The sequence below is a fragment of the Falco naumanni genome, chromosome 3 (assembly GCF_017639655.2).
Source record: "Falco naumanni isolate bFalNau1 chromosome 3, bFalNau1.pat, whole genome shotgun sequence".
NCBI lineage: Eukaryota > Metazoa > Chordata > Aves > Falconiformes > Falconidae > Falco > Falco naumanni.
In genome coordinates this window covers 70,292,451-70,312,595 of record NC_054056.1, presented here as the reverse complement: position 1 = coordinate 70,312,595, position 20,145 = coordinate 70,292,451, and the positions used below count along the sequence as shown (strand labels likewise).

Genomic DNA, 20,145 nt, shown 5'->3' with positions numbered 1-20,145 from the left:
AGCCAAGAAAACTGGTGGGATTATTATTATACCTTCTGGTGGGGTGAGTGGCCAGTCTTTAGCTCCTCCTGACCTGTGTCTGGCCTGTAGGGGACTGTTCGGCCAAGGAGACTGAATAGAACCCATTGCAGGGCTGAGGGTCTTGGAGAGGCTGTCTGAGCTGACCAGGGCCTTTCCTTGTCCCCTGACCAAGGCACTTCCAGGAAGACAGTTCCTTCATGCTCCAGTTCTAGACGCAGCCATGCAGGCTGTCACCATGTGCTGCTCCTTCTGCTTTCCCATGAAAGAACTTGCCTTTACTCTTCACCTGTCCTGCTGCTGCAGGGGGTGGTGGCACCTCCCCACCTACATGGCTTTCTCTCCAGGAGATTCAACTTGGGAAGCACTGGAGCTGACCTGGAGAGCACAAGAAGCCTGGCAACAGGCACTGAAAATACTTCTCAAACATCATCTGAAGGACCTGAAACACCCCAGTCCAGCTTGGCTTTTCACCTTGAAAATTTCCATTACCATTTCCAAACCCTGGAGAGACGAGAGATCATTCTCTCTTCTTAGTTCATTGCTTATTGACTCAGGTTATCAGTTAGCTCAGCTCGATTTCAGCTCTTCTAATACCTGCATTTCACTACAGATGCCCAGAGGCAAAGGGTACTTAGGAATTAGAGGTGTGAATTCATTTCCAGAGGCACCGAAACAGATTTAACAAAATCTATTGGGTAAATATTTAGCTGCAGGCTTGGTTCTAAGCAAGCCTGCGGAAGTGTGGTTTTACAACAAATGAGTTGAAAAGGCAACTTGAAAGCGTCAGAGAGGGTTTTTTTTTTCCTGTTGCTCACAGTTTTATTTTACTTTTTTATTTTATTTACAAATTTGCCACTCAATCCTATTTGCAGAGCAGCTAGAGAGGACAAATACCTCTGCCTGGAACAGACCTACATGCTGTCAAATGTTGAAATATTTGGCAAAGAAAAGCCTTTTGGTGGCGTTCCTTGCATACACCTCATTTTTCTTCAGCTGAGGAGAAGCACTGAAAGGATTTCCACTGGCAATTTCCAATGCCAGGAGATTCATTTATATCAAGTGCCAGTCATTTCTCACTATATCAGCAACGGGATAATCAAGATTGTATCGCCTAATGCACAACATCACAGAGATTTGGGTGACGTAGGAAAATACTACAGGGTAGCACTTCTGGAGGTAGCATTTGTATGTCAGCTGTATGAGCTGGCTACACCAGCAGGGTTTCCCAGAGCAGAAGCCCCAAAGGGTCCATGAGAAGCCAGGGTAGAGCAGATCCTGGTGCATGAGAAGCTAGAATGGAGCAGATCCTACTCCAAAGTAGCAGCAACCCTGGAAGACGTTCAAATATGCAGTTTCTGATAAGAGTCAGACTGCCTGCAAAGATTTTAACATAGCAGTCATGGAGCTATAAATAACCTGCAGCATTAATAAGGTCAAAATAATGAGGGCAAACATAACAGGATCCCTTCAAACTTCATTTTCATCCAAGATCTCGCATTAGGAAGAGAACTAATACACGTTTTTTATAATCGTGTTAGTTGTATAAGAAAAATACTCAAGGTTGAAACAACAAATAGATAAATTTCATCATATAATTTAGGGATGATCTGCTGAAATTGTACTGACTGAAATGGTGTCACTGTCTTGAAGGGGAAACTAGAAATCATTACAAAGCTTTAGAAACCTGTAAGTTTCTAAATTTAGAAAACTGTAAAAATACATACACATAAAAATTATAAAATAATGCACTTAGAAAAGTGTTGGAGGATCAACATTTTAAGCCCTTAGAAGTTGCTGCATCTGCCAGCAACAGTTCATGACATCAGCTGAATTCTTGAACAGTGCCAAAAACTCAGACCCTGGGACAGTTTTACATGAGCTACTCTGAAGAGGAAGAATACCAAGCACCAAATCCAATGCTTCATATGTGAATGCTTTCTGTTCACCTCTAAAATTTTAACAGAAAAGCTAGGTCCAAACAATGTTTTTTTTAAAAAAGGCACCTTATCAGACTCAAATAATGTATTTGCTAGGATCAAAAAGACACATCACGTAATCTTCGTCCTGACTGCTCAGTTTTTAGTATGGCAAAGGATTAGAAAAAGAACAAATACAGTACTCTCTCAAATGTCCAAAGAAGAATGTTCCCATTCTCCTCATGCACACCAAACAAACAGATCACATCTGCACACATTTGGTTCTATCAGGATAAAAGCGAGTTGGTTTTATATGTTTCCCTAGTACTACAAACACTGATGGCAAAATAGGTAACACCTGAATGTATATGGGATAGAAAACCTTTTAAAATTAAACTTTCTAAGCTTCCCATGGGCAACAGCTACTCAGAATAATCTTTTCTGCTATATCCCTGTCCATGAAAAGAATTCTGCACAGATTTCCTCTCCTTCCAGGCAAGATACAGCATCTGGACCCTCTCTGTCCTGGTACAAAGGCCTTTTACTTGCTCTTGAAGTCATGGATCTTTTTGCAACAAATGCAAACTTTGGTATATACATCAGTTTATGGTGATATTTATGAGGAAAAAATACAGATTTAGATTTAGGCTTTAGTGCACACTTCACATTCTTTTTACAGGGTGACTGTAACAAAAGAAAAATGTCTTTTTCCTTTTTTTCTCAGTAAACAGTTCTCTTGTATTCCAGGCAGATAATCACATGGGAAAGTAAATGTTTGTTCTTTAAAAGAAAGGTTTTAGGCTTTTTCAGAGGCTGAGCCAAAGTTTTGCCCTGAACTACTAAGAGCAAACACTTAGTGAGATTTGCGTTTGAGGGCTCCTGGCCAGAATTACCATGACCGTGAGTACTGGAGCAAAATATTGTGGCAAATTTCTCTTGGCTGGAACAAAACCTGCAAATTTTATTTTGAAAATACGGCACCCTGGTAAAACCCCTGCTTCTCCCTTAAAGACATCCACTGTAAAATGCAATAGTATCTGCTCCACTGCTTGCAGGCCCCCAGGCAATCTCCCTCAGGATCAATGCCTGGAACAAACCAGACCAGATACTGGTCCCTGCTCCTCCATGTCTGCCACACAGAGAAAGGGCAAAGCTAACAACCGTCTGTGGAAATGTACACTTTTACAGGTCAGAAGCCATTTACCCTGAGTACTGCTAAGGCTTAGCTTCGCTGCAGGCTTACTCCCTTGAGTTGACATCCAATACATTGTTTTAAGTTGCTATAACAATGTACTTTCACAAACGCAGCCTGCACACTGTCTCACGGAAATTGTCTTGATCTGAACCTGAAAGCCTCAGTTAAGTATGTCTAAAGTTTCTCCTTTCAACAGTGGGAATTGAAGCCTGTTGAAATCTACCTGCAGTTTTTTGCTGCAGACCTGTCAAGTGAAATACTCTCTTGTTTGAGAACTACAGGCACTGGCTGATGTACACAGCCATGCTTAGCCTGCACCGACTAACGCTCCTCTGCTGCTGGCATCCCATCTGTCCTAAAGGTTGTGAACTTTCAAGTGGCTCTTGTCCAGCACAGTACATTTATAGCAGAAAAGGGAAGAGAAAGCATGCATATGTCTGCATGTGAAAAAAGTAAAGGCTCTTCTATATAAAATACAGAGTTTAATCCTAGTTCCACTTAAATCAATGGAAAGGCTCTCATTGACTTCAATGACAACAGAGTCCATTTTGCCAGGATTTTACTTCTGTTTAATTTTAGCCATAATGGCTTGTGTTTTCAAAAGTAACTTGTGATGTAGGATACCTCTATTTCTGGATATATTGTAAAAGCTCCATTAGATGTCTGTTTTTCACAAACAAGAAGTTCTCATTCTCTGCTCAAAAATCAAGCAGGGCAGTGAAAATAAACATCATCTTCTGAAAACAGAGTCTAGCCTGTATGTTTGTCTATTTTGTAGTGTTGCAGTGTTAAAATTAGAATGCTGCAAGGTTAAATTGTGATGTGAACAGATTCCCAATCAAGGGGGAGCCAAGACAACAGAACAGCAACATCAGAAATAACAATTGATAAGCAATGAATGATGGCAATGTGTGGATCAACAGTCACTTCTGTTCTTTAATTACTCTAAGATTCTCAATGGAAAAGGTGGCATTTGTTATAAACGACACAATCTTGCTCATCCTTAAGTGGCAGATGTGAAATACTCGCTGATGGGAGATTTTACGCACCATTACATCAGCTCATTTTTTCCACATCTTTATCCACTTTAGATAATTTTGGATTTAGAATTATATGCTGTTTTACAAAGACAGGAAATTAACCTAATGACCTTGATGTAATAATTTCAGTCACTGATTCCTGTGAAAGTAATCTATCTCTTAGCTGTCCAGAATTTTGATAGGAAAAGCGTAACTACCAAAGTGACTACAGGAAAGAGATGATAAAAAGACACAGAGGTTGCATGGGACACTCCCAGAAGAAAGGTTTAAAATATTGGCTATTTTTATGCAATAAATTGGGGCAGGGGTGGGGGCAGGGGCAGTTATTTTAAAATGCAAACATAACCACTTATACTCCTCTTCCTGGCCTGCAGGTGTTTTCACATACCAGTTTTTCATCGGATACAACAGGAATTTAAAGGAACAGGACTCTAATTAGCAGTAGCTCATGCGGTCCTGCCCTTTGCAAGAAGCTGCAAAAGCCAGATGGAATACGTTGAAGATGGCAGAGTCACGGTCTGCTCTGCCTCCAGCACACTAGCGGGACCTTTCTGTTTGCATCTGACCACCTGTAGTGGAGGGGAACATGGATTAGCATTTTCCCAGGTAGAATGCACTTACAGCCCTAGTATTACTTTCCTAAAAGATAAGAATTTCAGAAACTGGAATGGGACTTCAGGTTTTTACTACCCCCTTCCAACAGTTACAATTGCACAAAATTAATGTCTGCATTGACAGCATTATGAAGACAAGACATATTCTCTCGTGGTAGCCCTCAATTTAAAATACACTGTGTAAAGTATTTTATTTCTATTAGAAATTACAATTTACACATAAAACTTTGGTTTTAAGGACAAAGGTAGGAAATTTCAGGTAAATAGAAAATTTAATTATTTTTTTTACCAGCTGTTGAGATCATTGTCCTTCCACTATTTGCAACTTCATATTATCCTGGGTTTTGGTCAGAATTCAAAATATACATATGTGAGCTTAGTAAAAGGGAGCCAAAGCACTTTCTGCTCCTTGTGTCACTATTTTCAGATCTGTAGCTGTTCTCTACATTGCCAAGTCACACCCCAAACTGAGGAAAAATTTCTGAGCTAATTGCACTGGTAGATGCTGATTAAACTTCTTATTTCCTAGGCTTTAGAGAGCCAAATGGGAACAGAATGGTCTGGCTAAATTCTGAATTGGCTTTCTGGAAGCATTTCTTTGAACTTCACCCAAAACTTAAGGGCCTGGGATGTTCTGCTATTCAAAACCTATTTCTGAACTGCACAATCTATTTCTGCACCTACCTGATACATTCTCTGCCTTAGGAAAAAAAAAAAAAAAAAAAAAGACTCTTACAATTCCAGTAGTTTTAAATCACTTCTCTCTCTCCATGCAGCTCCACTAAATGTGCTGAGGTGTACCCCTTGCTTAAGTGAGAGAGAGCAGAGAGCAGGCTGGCAAAAGCAGCCCCACAAAGACCATGCTTCAGTGCTGGCCGCACACAGTCTCAGGTGTATTGACTCTTAATTCCTCCTGCAAGGATGATCCACCTTCTCGAGCTTTTGACTTAGAACTCTAATTTCTCTTGTAAAACATGGTGGTTTAGTGTACACTCATCACAAACCCAAGCATTTAAAGAAAACAGAAGCGAATACTCTTTTTGCACCCTGACAGCTGGAAGGCTGTTACACTTACCCAAGCCTGCAGCCACCCAGACCCAGCAGAAGTCTAAGCTGGTGATGGTCTGGCTCATGGGACTCTGCCTCACCGCTTTGCCCAGACCAGCACGCTTGCTGGTTTGAAGGCACAAGGTTTTGCATTGCAGCCAATTCTGTTTGCTTTAAAACCATTAGAAGGTCCCTTGTGCAAGAATAATTATGCTTAGGCTCTTAAAAATCAAAACCTGGCCCAAAATGAATAATTATTTCATTCTGCTTTTAGGTTATTTATGTGATTTACAGATTTTACATTACCAACTGGGAGAAAAAAAACACTACTAATGGCTGGCTTAAAACATCCTCCTTCTTCAGCTTCTAATCATTGCTCAGGATTGCTCCATCTTCCTGCATTTAATGTATCACTGTAATAAAATCACTCTGAAAAGGAGACTCAGCAGTGAGGTGAAGCAACAACATGAAAAAGAAGGCACAGCAGAAGCTGGTTTCGTATCATTACACATGGTGCAGCTGTAAGAAGTTTCTTCCTTCACAAGCAGGTGGTTCCCTGTCTCCGCTCACAATCCGCCACCATCACCTTCTCTCATTCATGCGCTGTTCCATGTTCAAGGTGCAGAAGCTGCACTTGTTTCATGTTATCTCAGCAGTTAGGGAAGGTGTTTCCAAGTCTCTAGCACACAAGCACATAGGGGTACTTCAGATATAAGCATTATAAATTTTTATGTTATGCCTCTACCTCCTGAAACTGGTGCTCTTTTCAGGAGTGAAACGGGCTTCATTATGGGAAAGGTCTACCAGAAGCCTTCAGTACTTTTACCCTAACAGACACCAAGCAAGTGCTGGGCTCTGGCAATGCCTCATAGAGATCAGACAAGTAAGGCACCAAATAAGGTTGTTTTATTAGGCACAAGGCAACAATATGAAATAGCGTGGGTGAAGTTTAATTAATATCTCTGAATAACATCAGCAATTTGACCTACACCAAGTGTAAACATAATTGTAGCCACAATGCTGATAACAATCACCAATCACCAAGGATCCACAGATAACCAGTGCTTAACGAACACAGGAAAAACTTGCGACCAAAGACACGGCAAAGAGAAACCTTGATATATGGGAACAGTTAAAGACAATGAAAAAGTGCAAGGATTATCAGTGAGGAGAACTAGAAAAAGAGATTCCTTGTGTAAATGTTAAAGGACAGATTTGAATGAAGAGTATCTGGTCATTAGAAAATGCCAGTCTCCTCCAAGGAATAGCAGAACAGAGGCAAAAAAGTGCATATATGTAGTGAGCATGGAGGAGGAATAGGACCAATGGCAGAGAGAGGCAATGCAGACAAGGGAAGGCAGTAAGAATAGCAAATGAGAAGGGAAATACGATGAACATATAGCTGGGAAACTAAGGGGTACCAGTCGGTGTCCTTCACACTACGGTGTTGGAAGTATTTTCAAAGCCCGTTGAAGACACTTAATTGTACCTTTCCACACAGAGTTTTCAGAGGTCAACAGTTATGTTTCAACTTGGAACAAACACACCAGGCTCATGGAATAAACCCCAAACAACAGGTATTTTTTGGTCAGCCTACTCATGACCAACACATCAGCCTGAAGCAGTGCACCAGAAAAGCATTTGGGCACCTCGCACCTGCGGGTAACTGCTCACGTGGGAGCTGTGGGTGCACTGCATGAGGAAAACAATACATGGCTGGCAAAAGATTGTCAAAATCAAACAGTAACTGTTTTGATTAAAGGCCAAAGGACTAGGCTTTGTTGCTCAAGCCACCTAAGGCAGCACATTTAAGTTGCTCGGAACTGACAGTTACAGAGTAGGATAATACTCTTTGAAGAGAGCCACAGCCACACTTCCAGCAAAACAGGAGGCATTGTGACCTTTGTATCTACCTCAGTGCCTGAAACTACCTACTGTCTCCTCTCCTGCAGTGCTGCTAAGATGCACAAACTCACAAAATCATGCTGGGGGATAAAAGCACCCTTCCCACTTGTCACGAACTGGAGGTTTTGGTATGATACTGCTCCAGCATATCCATCTGTGTAATTGAGGCAGATGCTATAATGGGCAAAATACCTCGTAAAATCTGCAGAGGTCTGAATGCTACAAAGCCAGTGAGGTCTAACTGGTTACTTGCTAAAGATTAAAAATTATCATAGCTTCAAGACCTCAGTGCTTAAGTGTATTCCCTAAAGCCTGATGATGGAAATCCTGTCAGGAAACTAATACAGGGGATAAAGCAGAATTTCAAATAGTCCATCTATTAGATATTGAAAAACAAAATAAATCCATTTGTGTTGCTATTTAAAGACGTAATATTTCTTTGAATAGGAAATTGCACAATAGCATTTTTATTAATCTTAGATGTTTTCAAACATAAACTTCTTTAAAATAATCCAATTAACGCACATTTTTCATGTTTAAACATATTTCAAATCACATGTGTTACTCCTTATTTTGGAACATACTTGCTCTGTCAAAAAACCCACTTATGTTCATACAGACATAATCTGATTAGTTTAATTTTGGTGTCACTATTGGTGTTCAGTTTGCCCCTTAGACTGGAAATACAGTTCTCTCAAAGGAAGAAAAAAAATCTTCCTGTGACTGTGCTGTTAAGTTAGGCACCCTACAAAAGCCAACTAACTAAAATCTGGTTTCTTCCAGGAAAGCCAGAATGAATCACTGCTTCCCTTTCCTGCCACCAGCAGAGCCTGAGCCCTCTCCAATTAGGGAAAAGAAAAAGCAGACAGATTTCTCTGACAACTCTTCCTCACAAGGATCTTGCTTATCAGTCTCAAAAAGTCCACTAAGAAGAAAAAAGAATCATGTATTTGGTCATCTTCTGTCAGGCAGAAGACCTTACCAGCATTTCCTGGCCCAAGCATTTGTACAACGTAAGCTCTTTCTCTTGACACCTTTGAAGATGCTCATAAACCCTGAAGAATCATAAAAGAAACTGGTGACTGATAGGAAACCATAAAAAATTAGGACTTTGGCTACAGAAGAACATTCCTTGCTTTGGAAATACTCTTACAGGCTACTGTTTTTAAGAGTTATTAGTGGTTATTTACCTTTTGAATACAAGTACATCTACTTTTCTGTGTGTGGAAACACATGCACAACTTTTTTTGCCTTGGTTCTGTAAATACTTAATTAAGCTAATAAACAATTTAACTGAAACAAATTAAGTGTGCCAGTGCAATATTTCAGTTTCAATTAACCTTTTAATTTAAATGTTCATCTGCCTACTTTCAATATAATTTAAAGCTGGTAAAAATCCAAGAAATCTTCAATATAAGTGAAAGATAGCCTGACTGGAATGATATTAAATCCGTAGGGGAGATGTCAGCAGTGGTTTCCTGAGCAAATTGACAATAAGGAAGTGTGATGTATGAAGCCTAGGGGTTATAAAAAGGAAAAAAAACCCACACCTTTTTTTTTTTTTCCCTGCTTTCCTCCGCTAACTTCAGCAGAATTAACAATCAAGATGTTCCTAGTTTTCCAGTATTAGCATTCCTCAGTGTGCCCTCACCTTCGCTGCCACTGTCGAAGGGTGCTTGAAAGTCTAATCTGCCACTTTTCATTCTAAACAGCACTCCACACAAAAATATCCCTAACTGAAGACAGCTAACAGGCTTTTAGTCTTCCCCTCGTGACATAAATGTGTGAGAAATAATATTCTTAATTACAGTTAGTAGGTAGGTGGCACTGTGCCTCTCAGCCCTGTAAATCCCGTTGCTTTCAGTCCAGCGCTGCTGCAGTGCACAGTGAATGTGGCATGGTCAGCCTCTAGGCAGCCAGTTACTTCAGCATCGCAGATCAGCACGCAGTTTGGCACAATTAACAGGCTACCTGCTCAGTAAAAAAGGAAGGGGAGGCTTGCAGTTTGTGCCTGTTTTATTCTCCTTGACCCAATGTGACAGCACTTCTTAGGTCACTTATCTTTAATAAAAGAGCTTGTGGCATTTAATCTTTTCTTCAGTGATCTTCCTTTTTGGAAACCATGAAAACGGAAGTAATTCAACCCAAACGCAGTAAGCTGTGTCTAATGACATACATGACTCACTTTAAGTGCATCTGTGTGTGCGTCTGTGTGTATATGCGTATATGCATACACAAAAGCATATGTACGAGGGCTGGTTTACACGGGGCAGGCAGGGAGGGAGAAGTCTTGTAGATTAATCAGTTAGCACAGCCTTGAGCTGACAAAGGAGGTAGTATAATCACAGAGGGGAGCTTTTCCTTAGCAGAGGATCTAGATAGGAGCTTTAGTCTTCGATGTTCAGAGCCAGAAACTCTCTCAGCACAGGTTTATTGGTGGATGAATCTGTGGGAGGAAGCTATGCTCCCTTTCCTCTCAAAGATCTAACATCAGTAAGAGCCACCAGATACTCTGAGCTGTTGGTTAAAGAAGCTGTTGGTTGTTTCTCTCGTTCTTTCACAGGAAGTTAATTCCTCACTGAAAGTAACCTTCTGCCCATATTTCCAAGTGAACCTCTAAGGTTTAGGGTCTCTGCGTTAGAGGCTCACCTTCACCTCAGAGAGCTTTCTTTTGGCTGTACCTCTGCTGCTCCATCAGGAAAAGAGGATCTCTTCTCAGGGTGTCACAGCATTTGGCATTTTCTTCCTTAACAGACTGTATTACTGGAAACAGGAGACTGAACAAACCCTTTTGCTCTGCAGTGCACTTCGAAGTTCTCCATGGTTCACAGCTGCAGAAAAGAACATGCAACGAGCCAGAAAGCAGGGTAGCGCTAACGTCTCGTGACTGTTCCCTAGCACAGACTTGTGATCCGTGAGCGCTTTGGACTCAGCAATATTGAAGGCAAGTTCCTCAGAGGAAGAATTACAGGAAGTTTGACCCCAGGCAAATGTGGCCATGTGGATCTCTCCCTGAGGCGTTCATATGCAAGCCTCCTCTCCTTGCTCAGTGGCCATGGCAGCCTGGGAGCCAGAGCCTCATTTTCCAGAAGTGGTGTGTGCGTTTGCCCTCTTTCAGCACACTCTTAAAGCTGAAATGGGTTTTGGAGCTAGCTCTACAGACATCCAAGATAAACATCCTGATGCCATAAGCTCTTGTGCTCTATGAAGAACTGAACCAGTTTCTCCTGGGATGTTTTCATAGTAGACTTCCTTCCAAGGACAGCAAATTTCTTTAATTCTCCATGTTGAATGCTCCAAGTGACTGGATCTTTTGTAAGTAACCGGCCCTGAGAGCACAGGTCATGCATGTGAGGAAGACACTCTGGACTGCTATCAATACATCCACTTTTGATCTGAGATGTGACCCTGGAGATGTTAGCTCTCCTTTTAGAAAAGGTTTTTCCCATTTTGATTTGAGCCAGATGAAGATTTGGATGCGGAGACCAAGCTCCTAGAGATAGTGTCTGCTACTGTAATCATCCTTGTACATATTTACCTCTAGAAAAATATCTCAGCCATCTGACAGCTGAGTGAGGGACTGGCCTGCTCCTACTACTGCACATATTCCTACATCAATTAGTCACTGCAAGTTGTTCCGTGTTGGAATTTTGCCTACGTTACTATTTGCATACAAGGCATATACACATCATATTACATAGCCCTAAAAATTTGTGTCTGTTTTGATTCCTACTAATCAAGATTCCAGATTTCTTTCTTCTCAGAGGCTGACACACAGTCATGTCAGTCCAGTGGCTTATTTTTTTCTTTCCAGTGGGGTCAGTTTGGTTTTTCCATGAATCCAAAACCAGAAAAAAGATTATTTTATTAATAAATTGTGTGATATTAATCTACAGGAGTGGGGCAGATGAGACGTATTTTATAAATTTTTTTACATTATTAGTGAGTTACAGTTTTAATGCTGGGTAAAATCTGAAAAGCAAAATTTTGCAGTGAAATTATTCCAATGGTACATTAGTACGTTCTAGCAGTTTTCCCTGACTTTCTCAGATGATTCACATACAAGAGGCACCCATATGTTATAAAGAATTATAACCTGGTTTACTGCACCTTTCAGAGCTTTCATTTAGCACTGGGTTTTAATACATTGTGCAGTCTGTAGACATAGATATATAAGACACTGCCCCTTGTTTCAAAGGTTTTACAAGAGATTCAATGGGATTAATAAGACAGTAGAAAGGAAACGGAACAAAAGTCCAAGGGGGAAGGTTCATATGTACTCACAGATCCTAAAAATGGACAAAATGCGATACTTGAACATACAGTATTCTTCACCAGACCATGACCAGGATTGCAATCTTTAAGAACATGCGTAGAATCTAACCTAATCCTAGTAAACCCATGCAAAGGAGCACCATTTGGTGAAGGAAACTGCCTTTTGCTGACAGTACTCATGTTCCTTCTATTCACCAGGCTTCACCATGAATATGATTTTCCATACCCATATTTACATAACCTCTTCCCTTTTTGCTACTCTAGCAAAGATGACCAGCTAGACACTCTTTTCTATCTTGTTTTGCTATTGTTGCTTAATAATGGAGCACCTATGACTCTCACTTCCATTTCTCCCTTCCTTGTGATAAACCATTGTAGCTGTGATTTTAGAAAGACAAACTCATGGAGAGGGAAGTACTTATTAGATGGTGCTTTGTCTCCTCCTTAATTTTTTAATTCCCTGGAGAACTTCACCCTTACTGTATCTCTGTGACAGTCTGTTAGATAGTGTGTTAGTGATACTATGCATCACTTGCTTTATGCTTTGGGCCACAATGGATGTGCTGTATTATTGATAAAGAGCTCTTGTGTGTTTGAATTAGATTTCTCATTCACCCAATTGAACAAGGTCCCTAAATCTAGATAGATTAAGCTCCTATTGCTTAGATAATTTCATCTGGATTTTCCTTGCTCTGTTTGAACTGGTGAAATCAGAGCTAAATCAAGGTCCTACTTGAGTTTTTCCTTGTACAGTTAATCTTCCCCTTCAAAGATTTCCACCCTTTCTGAATCCTCATTTTCAAGAATCCGGACTCAGCTCCTTGCGAACCTGTCTTGTTCTGGGATCATTAACAGACTGCTTGTTTATATACTTCTTTATTTCACAAATTCCCTCCTGGGAGCTGATGGGCAGGACGGCTGCTTCTTTCTTCACCTCTGTTAAAGTCACCTCATTACAGCTGGAAAAGTCTCATTTAAATCTGAGCTCTGATCACACAGCTCCTACAGTGTCACACAAAGCACACTTACTCTTTGCTCGTGGCAAAGCTGCCTATCACTCAGACTTGGTTTATTTATACCGTAAATCAGGCTGTTGCTTCTTGCCACTAACAGGGCTGAGTGAGGGGAAGGCTGACTTTCACACCAGGCCTCAGTTTCTACAGGAAAGCTTCCAATTTGCCTGCAGTGGTGATGAAGGATTTTAAATACTAGATCACCATGGATATAAATACCTGGAGAAACACAACGGTTACTTGAAACCTTTTAATTAGAGCAGTAGAGAAAGACTGCACTTCTGCACACCCTTGCTATGCCCTATGTAAAAGTAGTGGGGCAGGACACTTTTTTCTTACATTTTATATCTGTCTACTGTGAAACACACTGGAGCTTTTCCCATGGACTGGCTTTACACACACATCCATGCCATGTCTCTTCAGCTTTCTGACAGAACTAGGGAGTGGATGAGTCTTTAGCCTCACCACTGCTCCTAAACTGGCATGAAAGCACTTGGGTTTCTGCCTCTGATTCTTGTTATCTGTGTAAGCGGAATCACCTATGGAGTGGAAGTTTGAGGCTTTTAAACATCTCTTATGTGGTCAGGAGAAAAAAGCAACTATTTGTTGAAATAAAGAGGAGCTCAATGGTAAGGGAGAAATATGTTCTAAGTTGCAGATAATAAAAGTATTAAAAATGTTGGAAAAGCCTCATGGGAAGCAGGAAAAGTACTGAACCATCTAACTTGAATTTCAGACATGCTCTCCACCCTCTCCACTACTGGTTTGATCTCAATTTTTTCCTTTCTAAAGTACTGTTGTCTTCCTCCACTGAACAGATGCTACCTGAAAGCCTGTCACATTTAACCTAGAGATGTGTAAAAGCAAAAAAAAGGTGCATAGAGAATATGGGAGAGTAAGTATTTTTTTGTTTGATATGGATCTGAATAAGCATAAACTCAGTGCTGACATTATTTCTATTTACCTGTATGTGGACGAATGGTTAACTGGGTAAAAAACATAATATCCTGTGGCACTGTGTCCACTTCCACATCTTTACAGGTACACTGAAGTTTGGTTAGCTGCATTAAGAAAACTGCTGGACTTAAGGAGGCAGCATAGAATCTGAAGGAGGAAATTACATGAAAATTCACTTCCAAGAAGACTCAGGCACCCTGATGCAGCTGATCCAGAGGGAGGGAGGAAGAAATCTTAATAAATACTAAAGACAGCACACCATTAAAAAGTACTGATAATAAAAACCACGAAGTAGGTAAAGTTCTGGATTTTGACTGACAAGAGAGATGTTCTGAACCACTGTGCAGATAGTAACAAAACCAAAACCTGTTCAACACCTTTAAGTAAAGTGGAAACAACAGCAAAAAACTTCACTTTTGCATTGATTTTAGGGGAATCACCTCCTAAGCTGAAAGAATGGTCTCCCTGCAGTAAGGGTGCGTCTCTAACAGTTTAAATCACTGTCAATGTATTCACAATGTCATATTAGCAAATTAACTTACAAAAAAACACCCACTTGGAAAAACTAAGAGAAAACTTTCTGGGAAGTTGTGCTGACACACTGAGGAGGGTAAGATCTCAAGTTAATTGATGCAGTCGTACCTTACCTGGTTCTGCAGTTTAATATTACCGTGCACCCCTACTCCCTTCTGCGGAGAACAACATGTGCTGGGAACTGTAGCATTTGACTTTCCCCAGCTCTCCGTCAGAAACTCCAGCGTAGCCTTTACCTTCAGCAAGGAGCTGTGCTCCTTTTCCCCCTCGTACTCTGTGCAGAGCAATCTAATACACCTCATCATGTGGTGTGTTGCTATAGCAGCAATGAATCCAGCTGCTGCAACACAAAAGACTGACAAAAAGTTGTGGGTTTTTTCCTGTCCACCCACCCAGTAAAAGTCAGAGTTGTTTTCTTGTGCAGCAAATCTAATCCAGATAGATTTATGCCACCTGTGAGAGCTAAATTGTGGCAAAGTCTAAAAAGAAAGACACAACTATAGGTTTTTCTTAGGAGGACTTCGGATTTACTTTTAAGAGAACCAATGAGTCAATAGTATGAAATCACCACTGATCCCTTAAACAGCTGATCCTGTTTTTCTGCTCCTGCCATTCGCTGGTTTCAAAATTTAGGTCCCTATCTCCATAGGAATTGCAATCACATAATCATGCTTGGCAGACAGAAACGTGATGGTATAGCTGCAGAGCCAGTACAGGTGGCAAACACCAGATTTACACCTTCAGATACAAAACATCCATGCACCTCCACCCCCTTGGCCTGGGAAAAAAAAACTTTTACAAAATTACTTGCTTGTGGAACAGAATGGTATTTAACTGGAAAATGCCAAATAATCATTATTAGCACTGCCCTACTGGATTAAGCACGAGTACTGACCATACAGAGCCTTCTGAGTTAAACATTGATGATTTACAGTTTTAAATGAATTCTTGCACTGCTGAGACATCTTAGTAATACATTTAAAGTCTGCCTTGCAAAGTGTACTTGAGTACATGAATTATTACCTCTGAAGGGCCAGGCTTTTCTGAAGTGGCCCTAATACGGTTTTCCCAGCAAACAGCCTTCCCCAAAACCTGCTAGGCATTTTGAGTTGGAGTAACTGCTTCTCCTTTCCAAGATAAAAAGTCTGTTCAAGGTGTGAAAGGTACTATTGTTCCAGGAGTGTCTTACGTAATAATGTAGCCTTGCAACTGTACCATTAAAAGGTCAACTTTTCTACTCAGTTCTCCATTTGAATGTGATGGAGCACACAGAAAAAAACAGCTACTACTATCATGGATCTCACCACACACCCCCCGTCAGAAAGTCCAAAATAAAAATAAAAATAAAATAGTAACTACTAATTCATTCTTTCTTACTGCTTTATGAGTAGAGTCAAATTCTGTCCAAGGTAATTCATTATTTTTTTACCCTATTTTCATACAGGACCTGCCAAAGCTGTTTGTGCAATCTGTATCTTACTACAACTGCCAGCGAAGGCTGGGTTTGGAGTTCACAGAGCTCCACTTTTGTACATGTTAAGAGTTGCAGATGTTCTAAGAGACCTCTGAAGACAGAAAAGAGCAATGAGGCTCCTGGAAAAGTCACCTTACTTTGCCTTGAAGTAGGTATGTATGTATGTATTCACTTTTGAAATTCTGTCTGGCATTCTGGATACAGGGACAAAACACACAGTGCAAGAGGATTCTCCTCAGAGAATTACTCAAGGCATAATCCTCTTAATTGTTACGACATGGTGCATTTTCTTCCCCAAATACTGACTATTAGGAGAACAGATAGCCCATAAAGCACATCCTGAAGTTGTATAATGTGATTGAGTTTCAGTTCTTACACAGTCGTTTGTGAACTCTGCGATAAGTACTTTACACACAAACAACTGCAAAAAACCCTAAAAGCTGAAAGGCAAGCAAACCTACCATGCACATCCTATTAAGGTTACTGTCTGTCTTGTATTCTTGCAGTGACTTCACTCTAATTGTGTATAAAGTAAACAACAAAAAAAGAAAACCTATTGAGGGAGCCTAATGGACTATTAAAGGACATCATCACCTGTTTTTAAAGAAAGGAACACAGGCTTTTGAAGAGTAATATCCCTCCGAACCAACAAATAATTCAGGTCAGACAGCTGAAGCTGCAGGATGGATCCCCAGCAGAGGCTCCCTGACCAGAGGGCTTTCCCACTCAACAGGGCTGGCGGACGTACAGCACCTGCTCACTGTTCATAGAAGGAATGACAACACAAAGATTAACAGAGCCATAATTTCAATAATTCATGTCTACTCTGGTGTCCCAAGGCTAAAAGCAACTTCTTGTGTCGCTCACGACTTCACCCTTTAACAGTCTTTACCTCGTCTGCTGTGTTTCCCCCCCAAACTCAGTTCTCCTTCACTCCTACAGGTTTGTAGCAAACTTCAGCGGACCTGCAGGAAAAGCAAGCCCGTTTCAGAAATTGTGCTTGTCAGTAATGGGGGATAGCTCTGAACCCTTTCACTTTTTTTAACACAGTTAGGCACCTGGACCATGCTCCTAAGACAAGTGGGAACCAGCTTCCAGGCAGCACTTCCTTTTGTATGGAAAGGGTCGGGCATGGCTTGAAGCATCATTGTGTGCTTACTGTTCTGGAACAGAGTCAGTTAATACACTACCTGGAAAATGCAACAGGAGATTGAGCCAATGTCAAATGCACTCAAAGGAAGGTTACTCTGCTTTTCTTTAAACACCTGTTGGCCGGGGGCTTCATTACACAGATGGCATCAAGAACATTTGGACTTGCAGGACGAATGGCCGCTTTTCCATCAAAATATTTTCTCATCAGACATGTTACTGAGACTTTTAGAGGGCTCTCTTCCTACTGCCATGGGATAAGTGATCCTCTCACACAATACTCAAGCCACACAAAATAAAGGTAAAGCCTGGCTCCTATGAGAACCGACTCTCTCTGGAGGAACTCAGTCTGCAGCAGCTGTGAAGACTTGACTCTCCCTTTAAAATGTGGTGTGAGCAGAAGGGATGGAGTAGCGGCACTGCTCCAGCACTTTTGAAGCCAAGCAGGATACGGCACAGGGAATCACATCTCTTCTCACTGCCCCCACTCGCCTGACAAACAGCTTGACTTCTTCTGTGCTGCCTTTGCGGCACCCCTGCCCTGGTGCTGGGCAGCTGCCTGCATCGACAGGTAGGAAAGGCATCCCTAGTGCTGCCCAGATGGCTGAAGGCTGGGCTGCAGACCCCAGGAGACTGCAAAATATTACAAACAAATGCCTGTGGTTGGGTTTGTTCAGCTGTCAGATTTCTAAGCCACAGATGATCAGGTTTAGGCTTTCCTTCAAATAGAGGCCAGCACTCAGATTGCTTTCAGAAAGAGCCAGAACTGTTAAGCCCCATTGACACAAGCTGCATCCCAGCTGAGCCAGCCTGTGTCTCGGCAGGGCTAGTGGGCATGGCACAGGGGCACCCAGATGGCTCCAAAGGGGGTCAGCAAGATGCTGTGCCAGCTCTGGCTCCCAGCCTGCCATGCTGCACCCAGGGAAGTCCTCACAGAGCTGCTCGGATGTTACCACCACTCTGAGGGGCTCCTCAGAGATGTGGGTCCTGCAAGCCCCAACAGCACTGGTCCAGCATGGCTTCAGAGAGCCTGTGAGCCCCCCCGCCTGGCATGGCTGCACCAGTGCTAACAAGCCTGTCTGGACTCAAGCTGACTTGGGTGCTCTTTTCAAATTAATAATGCTTCAGGCCAGATCAGTGTAAATACAATGCAGAAAAATCTCTGTGGCTGAGCCACTTCATGGCACAAGTATTTGGTTCCAGCACTGCTGGGGAGGCAGCGTGCAGCAGCAGGAGCAAGCAGCCACGGTTTGGCATGGGGGCGAAACCTTGCACTGAGGCAGGCAGGCAGAAAATTTGCATTAAGAAACTGCAGCCTTAATCTCCAAATAGCTGAAAAAGGGTTGTGTCAGCCAAAGTCTTTACAGCCTCTCCTTCCCCCTCCCTGAGGATCCAAGTATCTGGTAGCCGGCAGTGCACACCACTGGCAGACAAAAGCCCACACAAGCCCTATGGTGCAAGAACCCACAGAGCCCCAAAAAATCATTTTGATTATTTGATGAGCAGAGTTCCTTGCTCGGTGCGTGCCTCTGGTTGCAATTAAACTCTGAATGCATTGTCCTTCCATTAGGGAGAACTCACTGGCCACTACAAAGCATTGTCAAATATCTGCCACCCATGTCAAGACTTTGTCAGGTCTGGCTTTGCATTTTCTATCTTGGGTGCTTGACATGTTCCTCGCCTCGTCCTGCTGCCCTTCCCAGGGAATGGTTACTATGGGACTGAACACAAGGCCAGCAAACACTGTATGAAGCAGCACCGTAACACTGGGGAGAGCAAATGTTTGAAGACTGGAGCACATCTATATAGCAGAGTGACAGCTCAAGCACTTCCAAAGCAAAGGAACAAACATGCAAGCGCAAGGGGCCAGGGAGTGGTTTGATGAAATAGCCTTTTTCTAATGGTTCTCAAAAGGACACATTTTAAAAAACAATTCGCAAATACATTAGCAATTAGGTTCCCTACCACTGTGGTCACTTCTACACTCCTGCAAAGGCAGTTTTATTTGAAACACATTTCTTCATTTATATTTTAACATGTTTCTACAAGGCAATAGCTCAAACCACCTCAAAACCCATCTGGGCTCAATCAGCTCAGCCACCCGCCTCTTGCCACTCACCTGAAAGCAATGCGGCTGCTGCCGGTCCTGCCCAGCAGCCTCAGGCTCTCTCTCTCCCCTGCCTCCCCCCCCCCCCCCCCCCCCCCAGCTACCCAGCAATGCCGCAGTACCACCTGCCAGGCAACTTCAGAGCGAGGCGTCTGCGTATGCTGGGGGCACGTGTGTTGTAATGGGCATGCAGTCAGGATCTAATGTATATGCTTTTTTTTTTTTTTTTTTACATCGGGCAGGCAAGTTTAAAAGTGTGCGAGGTTTCTTTCAGTGGCTCGATGGTAAATCACATATAAGACATAAAAAGATGTAAGCAATAGACTAGGTAAGGAGAGCAGACAATCTGAATTTGCGTATCTTCTATTTTAAGCATGTAACATGAATGACCTCAATTGCCCGCACAGAGACACCTGCCTCTCTACCATGAAGTTACAGGGAATTGCTGCTCCTAACGCTGTCCTCTGAATTGCATCCAAGTTGGAAGCTTAAAGCAGATGGTATCATTCCATCTCCTAAGGCTCTGCTTCCAGTAGACAAACCCTAACCTCTTTAAAAATGAGCAAATTCAGTTACAGGAGTGCAGACCTAAATCTAGGTGATCCAGGGCCTGAAGAGACCCTCTACAGAATTCCCTTATGCCAGAGCGGTCCAAACCGCTGCTGACAGAAAAGCGAGGAGGACTTCTGCCAAAAGCTCTGGGTTACTTCATCCATTTATTTCCTCTTACCTCAGCTAACCAGCATAAACTAAAGAGGGTCAAGCCAGTACAGAAAAACAAACCTCAGGGTGAAAATGGAGGCCAGCCAAGGAGGACGGTAGAAGTCAGGAGGTGGCACCCTTCTCTCTGAGCCGGTGCCCCCGCTGATGCCGGGGGCAGATGGTGAGTGCCAATGGA

At 42.1% G+C, this 20,145-nt stretch overlaps 1 protein-coding gene across 7 annotated transcripts in view; it reads right to left on the bottom strand.

Moving 5' to 3' along the window:
• Nucleotides 1–20,145, bottom strand: part of DTNA (dystrobrevin alpha) — a 233,837-nt gene that overhangs the window by 116,677 nt on the left and 97,015 nt on the right. The window contains exon 1 of one of the 7 annotated variants that reach the window (XM_040586904.1): nt 14,631–14,681. The exons of the other annotated variants lie outside the window; for them this stretch is intronic. The gene's annotated coding sequence lies outside the window, so the exon portion shown is untranslated. Of the gene's footprint in view, nt 1–14,630; nt 14,682–20,145 lie in introns of those variants that run through there. 7 annotated transcript variants of the gene reach the window in all.